The sequence below is a fragment of the Rhinopithecus roxellana genome, chromosome 7 (genome assembly GCF_007565055.1).
Source record: "Rhinopithecus roxellana isolate Shanxi Qingling chromosome 7, ASM756505v1, whole genome shotgun sequence".
NCBI classification, from domain to species: Eukaryota; Metazoa; Chordata; class Mammalia; order Primates; family Cercopithecidae; genus Rhinopithecus; species Rhinopithecus roxellana.
Window position 1 is genome coordinate 53,557,818 of NC_044555.1, and position 12,507 is coordinate 53,570,324.

A 12,507-nucleotide genomic window follows, 5' to 3' on the forward strand; every position below is an offset into this window, starting at 1 on the left:
AAACAACAGCAGCAACAACAACAAACCCAATATACTAAAAAGATCATCATGACCAAGTGTGATTCCCCCCTTGGGATGCAAGCATTGTTCAACATATGCAAATCAATCAATGTGATACACCACATCAACAGAATGAAGGATAAAAACCATATGATCATTTCAATTGATGCTGAAAAAGCATTTGAGAAAATCCAACATCCCTTCATGATATAAACCCTCAAAAAACTGGGGATACAAGGAACATAACATAATAAAAGCCATATATAACAGACCCACAGCTAGTACTATAAGGAATGGGGAAGAACTGAAAGCCTTTCCTCTAAGATCTGGAGCACAACAAGGATGCCCACTGTCATCACTATTATACTACTGGAAGTCTTAGCTAAAGCAATCAGGGAAGAGGAAAAAATGACGAACATCCACTTTGGAAAAAAAGAAGTCAAACTATCTTTGCTTGCAGAAGATATAATCTCACATTTGGAAAAACCTAAAGACTCCATCAAAAAGCCTATTAAAACTGATTTAAAAGTTCAGTAAAGTTGCAGGATACAAAATCAACATATAAAAATCAGTAACATTTCTATAAGCCAACAGTGAACAATGTGAAAAAGATATTTAAAAAGTAATCCTATTTACAATAGCCACAAATAAAATTAAACACCTATCAATTAATCAAAGAAGTGAAAGATCCCTATAACAACAGCTATAAAACACTGATGAAATAAGTTGAAGAGGGCCGGGCGTGGTGGCTCATGCCTGTAATCTCAGCACTTTGAGAGGCTGAGGAATGCAGATCACTTGAAGTCAGGAGTTCCAGACCAACCTGGCCAACATGGTGAAACCCTGGCTCTACTAAAAATACAAAACTTAGCTGGGCATGGTGGTGCGTGCCTGTAATCTCAGCTACTTAGGAGGCTGTGGCAGAAGAATCACTTGAACCCAGGTGGTAGAGGTTGCGGTGAACTGAGAATTGCACCACTATACTCCAGCCTGGGTGACAGAGCAAGACTCCATCTCAAAAACAGAAAAGAAAGAAGAAAAGAAAGAAAGAAAAGATAGAAAAGAAAGAAAGAAAGGAAGGAAGGAAGGAAGGAAGGAAGGAAGGAAGGAAGGAAGGAAGGAAGGAAGGAAGGGAAGGGCAAGAAAGAAGGAAGGAAGGAAACCAAGCAAGCAAGCTCCATCTCAAAGGAAGAAATTGAAGAAGACACCAAAAAGTGGAAAGATGTTACATGTTAATGAATTGGAAGAACCAATACTGTTAACATGTCCATACTATCCAAAGTAATCTACAGATTCAATGCAATCACTACCAAAATACCAATGACATTCTTCACAGAAATAGAAAAAAACAATCCTGAAATTTATATGGAACCACAAAACACCCAGAATGTTCAAAGCTATCCTAAGCAAAAAGAACAAATCTGGAGGAATCACACTACCTGACTTCAAATTATACTACAGAGCTATAGTAACCAAAATAGCATGGTACTGGCATAAAAACAGACACATAGACCAATGGAACAGAATAGAAATCCCAGAAACAAATCCACACACCTAACAGTGAACTCATTTTGAGTGTCAAAAACATACACTGGAGAAAAGAAAGAGTCTTGAAGAAATGGTGCTGCAGAATTCAATATGCAGAAGGATGAAACTAGACCCCTATCTCTCATCATATACGAAAATCAAACAAAAATAGATTAAAGACTTAAATCTAATGCCTCAAACTATGAAACTACTACAAGAAAACATTGGAGAAAGTCTCTATAACATCAGTCTGGGCAAAGATTTCTTAAGTAATACCCCTCAAGCTCTGGCACAAAAGCAAAAATGGACAACTGGGATCACATCAAGTTTAAAAGCTTCTGCACAGCAAAGGAAACAATCAACAAAATGAAGAAATGACCCACAGAGCTGAAGAAAATGTTTGCAAATTACCCATCTAATAAGGGGTTAATGATCAGAATATATATAAGAAGCTTAAATAACTCTATAGGGGAAAATCTGATGATCCAATCAAAAATGGGCAAAAGATTTAGACATTTCTCACAGGAGACATACAAATGGCAGGCAGACACATGAAGGATGCTCAACGTCTTTGATCGTCAGAACAATGCAAATCAAAACTACAATGAGATCATCTCCACTCAGTTAAAATGGCTTATATCCAAAAGACAGGCAATAACAAATGCTGGCGAGGGTGTGGAGAAAAGGGATGGAGAAAAGGGAGTCCTTGCACAATGTTGGTGGGAAGGAATGTAAATTAGTACAACTACTATGGAGAACAGTTCAGAGGTTCCTCAAAAAACTAAAAATTGAGCTACCATATGATCCAGCAATCCCACTTCTGTTTCTATGCCCAAAAGGAAGGAAATCACAGGGGGCAGTTCCAAGATGGCCAAATAGGAACAGCTCCAGTCTACATCTCCCAGAGTGAGCGACGCAGAAGACTGGTGATTTCTGCATTTCCAACTGAGGTACTAGTTCATCTCACTGGGGCTTGTCAGACAGTGGGTGCAGGACAGTGGATACAGGACAGTGGATGCAGCCCACCGAGCATGAGCCCAAGCAGGGCGAAGCATCACCTCACCCGGGAAGTGCAAGGGGTCAGAGAATTCCCTTTCCTAGACAAGGGAAGCTGTGACAGACGGCACCTAGAAAATCAGGTCACTCCCACCCTAATACTGCACTTTTCCAACAGTCTTAGCAAATGCCACACCAGGAGATTATACCCCGCACCTGGCTTGGAAGGTCCCACACCCATGGAGCCTCGCTCATTGCTAGCACAGTAGTCTGAGATTGAACTGCAAGGTGGCAACGAGGCTGGAGGAGGGGCGCCCGCCATTGCTGAGGCTTGAGTAGGTAAACAAAGCAGCCAGGAAGCTGGAACTGGGTGGAGCCCACTGCAGCTCAAAGAGGCCTGCCTGCCTCTGTAGACTCCAACTCTGGGAGTAGGGCATAGCCAAACAAAAGGCAGCAGAAACCTCTGCAGACTTAAATTTCCCTGTCTGACAGCTTTGAAGAGAGTAGTGATTCTCCAAGCACGAAGTTTGAGATCTGAGAACGAACAGACTGTTAGGCAGGAATCTAGACCCAACATGGCGGCGTTACCCGGCATAGCAGGCGTTTTGTTAAAGACTCCCTTCACCCTTGTACACACCCGCAGACTTACATGCGTCAGAGTTCTGGCTGGGCAACCACACTCCCCCATGACCTGCAGCTCACCTGCATTCCACAAGTTCGTAAACAGCAGTTTCGGTTGACAGTTTCCAAAGACCCCTTCCTCATGACCTTTACTCAACTCCTGCCCTAGTAGTTTCAAGACCCCCCCAGGCCCTGTTTGCACAACCAGCTTCCCTACCTACAAAAAGCCCCTACCCTCCTCCCTCAGCGCGACTTCCTCGGCCCACGCCTTTGGACTGAGGAATCTCGCCCACAAGACCTAATAAAAGCTATTCTCACTGCCATTTGCCTTGTGTCTTCATTCCCGGGTCGGCTCCAGCCTGTTTACCCTTACACAAACTACCTCCTCAAGTGGGTCCCTGACCCCAAGTAGCCTAACAGGGAGATAACTCCTAGGGGCAGACTGACACCTCACACGGCCGGGTACCCCTCTGAGACGAAGCTTCCAAAGGAGCAATCAGGCAGCAGTTGCTGTTCAGCAATATTCGCTGTTCAGCAGCCTCTGCTGCTGCTACCCAGGCAAACAGGGTCTGGAGTGGACCTCCAGCAAACTCCAGCAGACCTGCAGCTGAGAGTCCTGACTGTTAGAAGGAAAACTAACAAACAGAAAGGACATCCACGCCAAAACCCCATCTGTACATCACCATCATCAAAGACCAAAGGTAGATAAAACCACAAAGATGGGGAAAAATCAGAGCAGAAAAGCTGAACATGCTAAAAATCAGAGTGCCTCTCTCCCTCCAAAGCAATGCAGCCCCTCGCCAGCAACGGAACAAAGCTGGATGGAGAATGACTTGACAAGTTGAGCGAAGAAGACTTCAGATGATCAAACTTCTCTGAGCTAAAGGAGGAAGTTCGAGCCCATTGCAAAGAAGCTAAAAATCTTGAGAAAAGATTAGATGAATGGCTAACTAGAATAACCAGTGTAGAGAAATCCTTAAAAGACCTGATGGAGCTGAAAACCATGGCACAAGAACTATGTGACGAATGCACAAGCTTCAGTAGCCCACTCAATCAACTGGAAGAAAGCGTACCAGTGACTGAAGATGAAATGAATGAATAGAAGCGAGAAGAGAAGTTTAGAGAAAAAAGAGTAAAAAGAAATGAACAAAGCCTCCAAGAAATATGCGCCTATGTGAAAAGACCAAATCTACATTTGATTGGTGTACCTGAAAGTGACAGGGAGAATGGAACCAAGTTGGAAAACACTCTTCAGGATATTATCCAAGAGAACTTCCCCAACCTAGCAAGGCAGGCCAACATTCAAATTCAGGAAATACAGAGAATGCCACAAAGATACTCCTCGAGAAAAGCAACTCCAAAACACATAATTGTCAGATTCACCAAAGTTGAAAGGAAGGAAAAAATGTTAAGGGCAGCCAGAGAGAAAGGTCAGGTTACTCACAAAGGGAAGTCCCTCTGACTAATAGTGGATCTCTCAGCAGAAACTGTGCAAGCCAGTAGAGAGTGGGGGCCAATATTCAACATTCTTAAGAAAAGAATTTTCAACCCAGAATTTCATATCCAGCCAAACTAAGCTTCATAAGTGAAGGAGAAATAAAATCCTTTCAGACAAGCAAATGCTGAGACATTGTGTCACCACCAGGCCTGCCTTACAAGAGACCCTGAAGGAAGTACTAAACATGGAAAGGAACAACCGGTACCAGTCACTGCAAAAACATGCCAAATTATAAAGACCATCAATGTTAGGAAGAAACTGCATCAATTAATGGGCAAAATAATCAGCTAACGTCATAACGATGGGATCAAATTCACACATAACAATATTAACCTTAAATGTAAATGGGTTAAATACCCCAATTAAAAGACACAGACTAGCAAATTGGATAAAGAGTCAAGACCCATCAGTGTGCTGTATTCAGGAGACCCATCTCACGTGCAGAGACACACATAGGCTCAAAATAAAGGGATGGAGGAAGATATACCAAGCAAACGGAAAGCTAAAAAGAGCAGGGATTGCAAACCTAGTCTCTGATAAAACAGACTTTAAACCAACAAAGATCAAAAGAGACAAAGAAGGCCATTACATAATGGTAAAGGGATCAATTCAACAAGAAGAGCTAACTGTCCTAAATATATATGCAACCAATACAGGAGCACCCAGATTCATAAAGCAAGTCCTTAGAGACCTACAAAGAGACTTAGACTCGCACACAATAATAATGGGAGACTTTAACACCCCACTGTCAACATTAGACAGATCAACGAGACAGAAAGTTGAAAAGGATATCCAGGAATTGAACTCAACTCTGCACCAAGCGTACCTAATAGACATCTATAGAACTCTCCACCCCAAATCAACAGAATATACATTCTTCTCAGCACCACATCACACTTATTCCAAAATTGACCACATAGTTGGAAGTAAAGCACTCCTCAGCAAATGTAAAAGAACAGAAATTATAACAAACTGTCTCTCAGACCACAGTGCAATCAAATAGAACTCAGGACTAAGAAACTCAATCAAAACTGCTCAACTACATGGAAACTGAACAACCTGCTCCTGAATGACTACTGGGTACATAATGAAATGAAGGCAGGAATAAAGATGTTCTTTGAAACCAATGAGAACAAAGACACAACATACCAGAATCTCTGGGACACACTTAAAGAAGTGTGTAGAGGGAAATTTATAGCACTAAACGCCCACAAGAGAAAACAGGAAAGATCTAAAATTGACACCCTAACATCACAATTAAAAGAACTAGAGAAGCAAGAGCAAACACATTCAAATGCTAGCAGAAGGCAAGAAATAACTAAGATCAGAGCAGAACTGAAGGAGATAGAGACCCAAAAAACCCTCCAAAAAATCAATGAATCCAGGAGTTGGTTTTTTGAAAAGATCAACAAAATTGATAGACTGCTAGCAAGGCTAATAAAGAAGAAAAGAGAGAAGAATCAAATAGATGCAATAAAAAATGATTAAGGGGATATCACCACCACTCCCACAGAAATGCAAACTACCATCAGAGAATACTACAAACACCTCTACGCAAATAAACTAGAAAATCTAGAAGAAATGGATAAATTCCTAAACACACACACCATCCCAAGACTAAACCAGGAAGAAATTGAATCCATGAATAGACCAATAACAGGCTCTGAAATAAGGTGATAATAGCATACCAACCAAAAAAAGTTCAGGACCAGACGGATTCACAACCAAATTCTACCAGAGGTACAAGGAGGAGCTGGTACCATTCCTTTTGAAACTATCCCAATCATTAGAAAAAGAAGGAATCCTCCCTAACTCATTTTATGAGGCCAACATCATCCTGATACCAAAGCCTGACAGAGACACAACCAAAAAAAGAGTACTTTATACCAATATCCCTGATGACCATCAATGCAAATATCCTCAATAAAATACTGGCAAACCGAATGCAGCAGCATATCAAAAAGCTTGTCCACCATGATCAAGTGGGCTTCACCCCTGGGATGCAAGGCTGGTTCAACATAAGCAAATCAATCAACGTAATCCAGCATCTGAACAGAGCCAAAGACGAAAACCACATGATTATCTCAATAGATGGAGAAAAGGCCTTTGATAAAATTCAACAGCACTTCATGCTAAAAACCCTCAATAAATTAGGTATTGGTGGGACATATCTCAAAATAATAAGAGCTATTTATGACAAACCCACAGCCAGTATCATATTGAATGGGCAAAAACTGGAAGCATTCACTTGGAAAACTGGCACAAGATAGGGATGTCCTCTCTCACCACTCCTATTCAACATAGGGTTGGAAGTTTTAGCCAGGGCAATCAGGCAGGAGAAAGAAATAAAGGGTATTCCATTAGGAAAAGAGGAAGTCAAATAGTCTCTGCTTGCAGATGACATGATTGTATATTTAGAAAACCCATCATCGGCCGGGCGCGGTGGCTCAAGCCTGTAATCCCAGCACTTTGGGAGGCCGAGACGGGTGGATCACGAGGTCAGGAGATCGAGACCATCCTGGCTAACATGGTGAAACCCCATCTCAACTAAAAAATACAAAAAACTAGCCGAGCAAGGTGGCGGGTGCCTGTAGTTCCAGCTACTCGGGAGGCTGAGGCAGGAGAATGGCATAAACCCAGGAGGCGGAGCTTGCAGTGAGCTGTGATCCAGCCACTGCACTCCAGCCTGGGTGACAGAGTGAGACTCTGTCTCAAAAAAAAGAAAGAAAACCCCATCGTCTCAGCCCCAAATCTCCTTAAGCTGATAAACAACTTCAGCAAATTCTCAGGATACAAAATCAATGTGCAAAAATCACAAGCATACTTATACACCAATAACAGACCAACAGAGAGCCAAATCATGAGTGAACTCCCATTCACAATTGCCTCAGAGAGAATAAAATACCTGGGAATCCAACTTACAAGGGATGTGAAGGACTTCTTCAAGGAGAACTACAAATCACTGCTCAACGAAATAAAACAGGACACAAACAAATGGAAGAACATTCCATACTCATGGATAGGAATAATCAATATCATGAAAATGGCCATACTGCCCAAGGTAATTTATAGATTCAATGCCATCCCCATCAAGCCACCAATAACTTTCTTCACAGAATTGGAAAAAACTACTTTAAAGTTCATATGGAACAAAAAAAGAGCCTGCATTGCCAAGACAATCTTAAGGCAAAAGAATAAAGCTGGAAGCTACCTGACTTCAAACTATACTACAAGACTACAGTAACCAAACAGCATGGTACTAGTACCAAAACAGATATATAGACCAATGGAACAGAACAGAGGACTCAGAAATAATACCACACATCTACAACCATCTGATCTTGGACAAACCTGACAAAAACAAGAAATGGAGAAAGGATTCCCTATTTAATAAATGGTGCTGGGAAAACTGGCTAACCATATGTAGAAAGCTGAAATTGGATCCCTTCCTTACACCTTATACAAAAATTAGTTCAAGATGGATTAAAGACTTAAATGTCACACCTAAAACCATAAAAACCCTAGAAGAAAACCTAGGCAATACCATTCAGGACATAGGCATGGGCATGGGCAAGGACTTCATGTCTAAAACACCAAAAGCAATGGCAACAAAAGCCAAAATTGACAAATGGGATCCAATCGAACTAAAGAGCTTCTGCACAGCAAAAGAAACTACCATCAGAGTAAACAGGCAACCTACAGAATAGGAGAAAATTTTTACAATCTACCCATCTGACAAAGGGCTAATATCCAGAATCTACAAAGAACTCAAACAAATTTACAAGAAAAAAAACAAACGATCCCATCAAAAAGTGGGCAAAGGATATGAACAGACACTTCTCAAAAGAAGACATTCATGCAGCCAATAGACACATGAAAAAATGCTCATCATCACTGGCCATCAGAGAAATGCAAATCAAAACCACAGTGAGATACCATCTCACACCAGTTAGAATGGTGATCATTAAAAAGTTAGGAAACAACAGGTGCTGGAGAGAATGTGGAGAAACAGGAACACTTCTACACTGTTGGTAGGAGTGTAAACTAGTTCAACCATTGTGGAAGACAGAGTGGCGATTCCTCAAGGATCTAGAACTAGAAATACCATTTGACCCAGCCATCTCATTACTGAGTATATACCCAAAGGATTATAAATCTTGCTGCTATAAAGACACATGCACATATGTGCTTATTGTGGCACTATTCACAATAGCAAAGACTTGGAACCAACCCAAATGTCCATCAATGACAGACTGGATTAAGAAAATGTGGCACATATACACCACGGAATACTATGCAGCCATAAAAAAGGATGAGTTCATGTCCTTTGTAAGGACATGGATGCAGCTGAAAACCATCATTCTCAGCAAACTATCACAAGGACGGAAAACCAAATACCACATGTTCTCACTCACAGGTGGGAATTGAGCAATGAGAACACTTGGACACATGAAGGGGAACATCATACACCAGGGCCTGTCATGGGGTGGGGGGCTGGGGGAGGGATAGCATTAGGAGATATATCTAATGTAAATGACAAGTTGATGGGTGCAGCACACCAACATGGCACATGTATACATATGTAACAAACCTGCACATTGTGCACATGTACCCTAGAACTTGAATTATAATTAAAAAAAGAAAGGAAATCAGTATATTGAAGAGATATCTGCACTCCTACGTTTATTGCAGCACTGCTCACAATAGCCAAGATTTGGAAACAACCTAAGTATCCATAGATAGATGAATGGATAAAGAAATGTGGTACATTTATACAGTGGAGTCTTATATAGCCCTAAAAAAGAATGAGATTCTGTCATTTGCAACAACGTAAATGAATCTGGAGATCATTATGTTAAGTGAAATAAGCCAAGCACAGAAAGACCAACATCACATATTCTCACTTATCTGTGGGACCTAAAAATGAAAACAATTGAATACATGGACACAGAGAGTAGAAGGATGGTTACCAGAGGCTGGAAAGGGTTTAGGGGGTGGTTTGGTGAGGGGAGGTGAGGATGATTAATGGTTATAAAAAATAATTAAAAAGAAGGAATAAAGCCTACTATTTGATAGCACAACAGGGTGAGTATAGTCAATAAGAACTTAATCGAGCATTTTAAAATAACTAAAATAGTATAATTGGATTGTTTGTAACACAAAGGATAAATGCTTGAAGTCATAGATAGCCCATTTTCCATGATGTGATTATTTCACATTGCATGCCTGAATTGAAACATCTCATGTATCCCATAAATATGTATACCTAATATGTACCCACAAAAATTAAAAATAAATAAAATATCTGGCCAAAATAATAATAATAGATAGAACAACTAGGCAGAACATCAAAAAGTATATGTAAGACTCGAAGAACACTATAAACCTGCTAGACCTAATAGACATTGGTAGCGCACTCGAATTAGTCCATTTTTACACTGCCATAAAGAACTGTCTGAGACAGGGTAATTTATAAAGAAAAGAGGTTTTATTGACTCTCAGTTCCACATGACTGGGGAGGCCTCGGGAAACTTACATTCATGGCAGAAATAGAAGCAGGCACATGTTACATGGCAGCAGGCAAGAGAGAGGGCAAAGGGAGAAGAGCCCCTGATAAAACCATCAGATCTCGTGAGAACTCACTCACTATCATGAGAACATCATGGAGGAAACCGGCCCCATGATCCAATCACCTCCCACCAGGTCTCTCTCTTGACATGTGGGGATTACAATTCGAGATGAGAGTTGGGTGGAGACACACAGCCAAACCATATCAACACTCCGCCCAATAATAGCAGACTATAAATTCTTAATTGCACATAGAACATTCTTCAGAATAGAACACATCCTAGGCCATAAAAGGCCATAGTAGTTACTTGTCTACATTGAATTAAATTAGAAATCAAGAACAAAAAAGAAATGAGGAAATTACCAAATGTGAAAATTTAACAACACACATCTACATAACCAAATGGGTCAAAGAAAAAATTACAAGGGGAATTAGAAAATACCTTGAGATGAATAAAAAGGAAAACGCACACACCAAAATTTAGGAGGTACAGCTAAGGCAACAATCAAAGGAAAATTTATAGCTATAAACATCAATAATTTTTAAAAGATCTCAAATCAGTACGCTAACCTTTCACCTTAGGAAAAGGGAAAAGGAAGAGCAATCAAGCACAGAGGGGGAAAATTATAAAGATTACAGTGGAAATAAATGAAATCGATCACTAAAAAATAATAGAGTAAAATCAACAAACGCAAAAGTTTATGCTTTCAATATATCAAAAAATGGGCACCTTTAGCAACATTGACCAAGAAAAGAAGGCTCAAATTACTACAATCAGGAATAAAAGAAAGGACATCACTACTGACCTTTAGAGAAAAACTATTCCTAAAAGACTAGAGATCTATTGTTCCAACTATGTACCCTCAAACAAGTCTCAAGCTCTCTAAATTTATATGTCCTTATCTGTACAAAGATGAGTTAATCTAAACCAGTCATTTTCAAACTTTTTCTAAGAAGGAGAATCATTTTTTCAAACAAAATCTTACAAGGACATATTATATAAAAAACTGATTAAAGTCTAACTTCTCTATTTGAAGCAACATGAGAATCTTAGAGAATTGTGGAAAAGACTCTTCTTTCTCTTAAAGGAGGTCCTGAGGCTCTTCTGGTAGAATCTAAGGACACCACAGAACATAATCTCTAAATTACTAATTAGGTGATCTGTAAGATTTCTTCCAGCTCTAAAGAGTTATCTATATTAAATTATTTTCTGTATTGAAATTGCTATTATACAATTCATTATATTTCCACTAGATGGTGCTAATACCTTCATTTCCATTAAAAATAAACCTTGTATATGCTGATTTTTAGTTAATAATTTTATCACAGTATATGTAAAGCTATCACCCTTAGCTTTTCAAATAACTACTATATTTCTTCTGTTATCCTCATTCCATGCCTGTGACACGCATAATATTGCACCTATTTTTCAGGTGAGGATATTGTGGTACATAGCAGTTAACTGAGTGATTCAAGGTTACAGTTTATCTTTAACAAATTTTCTGCCAGCTCTGAGACCTTCCCTTAGATCACATTGCCTAATAATGTCAGATTCTCAGGGTCTCAGGCTGACAAGAGAAGGGAAAATAAAGGAATGAACATTAAGTACATTAAAACTGGTACAAATGTCCTTTGGTCTTGTGTGATGGAACATCAATATTTGTGCATGTAAACACATTTATAATTTCTTTATTTCCTTTATTTCTCAATATAAGACCTCTGGTGATATATATTCCTACCTAAATATAGTAAAGGCAAAACAATAATAGATAAACATATCCCCTATTTAAATACTATCCTTAGGGTAAATATGATAGGTCTTTTAAATGCAGTATAGAAATTACATAATCTAGGTTTACTAAACCTAAGCACTATGAATTTAGAAAGCAACAGTATATTTTTTGCTGGGTTTTTCTTTTAATTCAAAGAGGTATACAATAAGTTTTATACAGGCAGAAAAGAGACACAGTTCCCTCCGAACTCAGAGATACTCCATCAAGAAAAAAAACTATTCCTGACCAATAGAAAGCAACTTACATTACTTACCAACAGAGACAGGTTTCAGATTAGTATTTAGAGAATTTTAAATGGTCCTGGAAAAGGATCTCAAAAATTTACTCCTCCCTAACATACTGCTTACACAATCGTTTATTAACATCCCCCAAATCTAGCAACAATAAATTTATGGTCTTTTTTTTTTTTAAAAAAAAAGATAATATAAACTGTAACCATAAAAGAAGGATGCTGAAAAAACTATGATCTGTTTGTATCCCTATTGGGAGAAAAGCAGCACAGA

General features: G+C 39.5%; 1 protein-coding gene across 1 annotated transcript in view; it reads right to left on the reverse strand.

Moving 5' to 3' along the window:
- Positions 1-12,507, reverse strand: part of TEX11 (testis expressed 11) — a 323,051-nt gene that overhangs the window by 213,086 nt on the left and 97,458 nt on the right. The gene's annotated exons all lie outside the window — the stretch shown is intronic.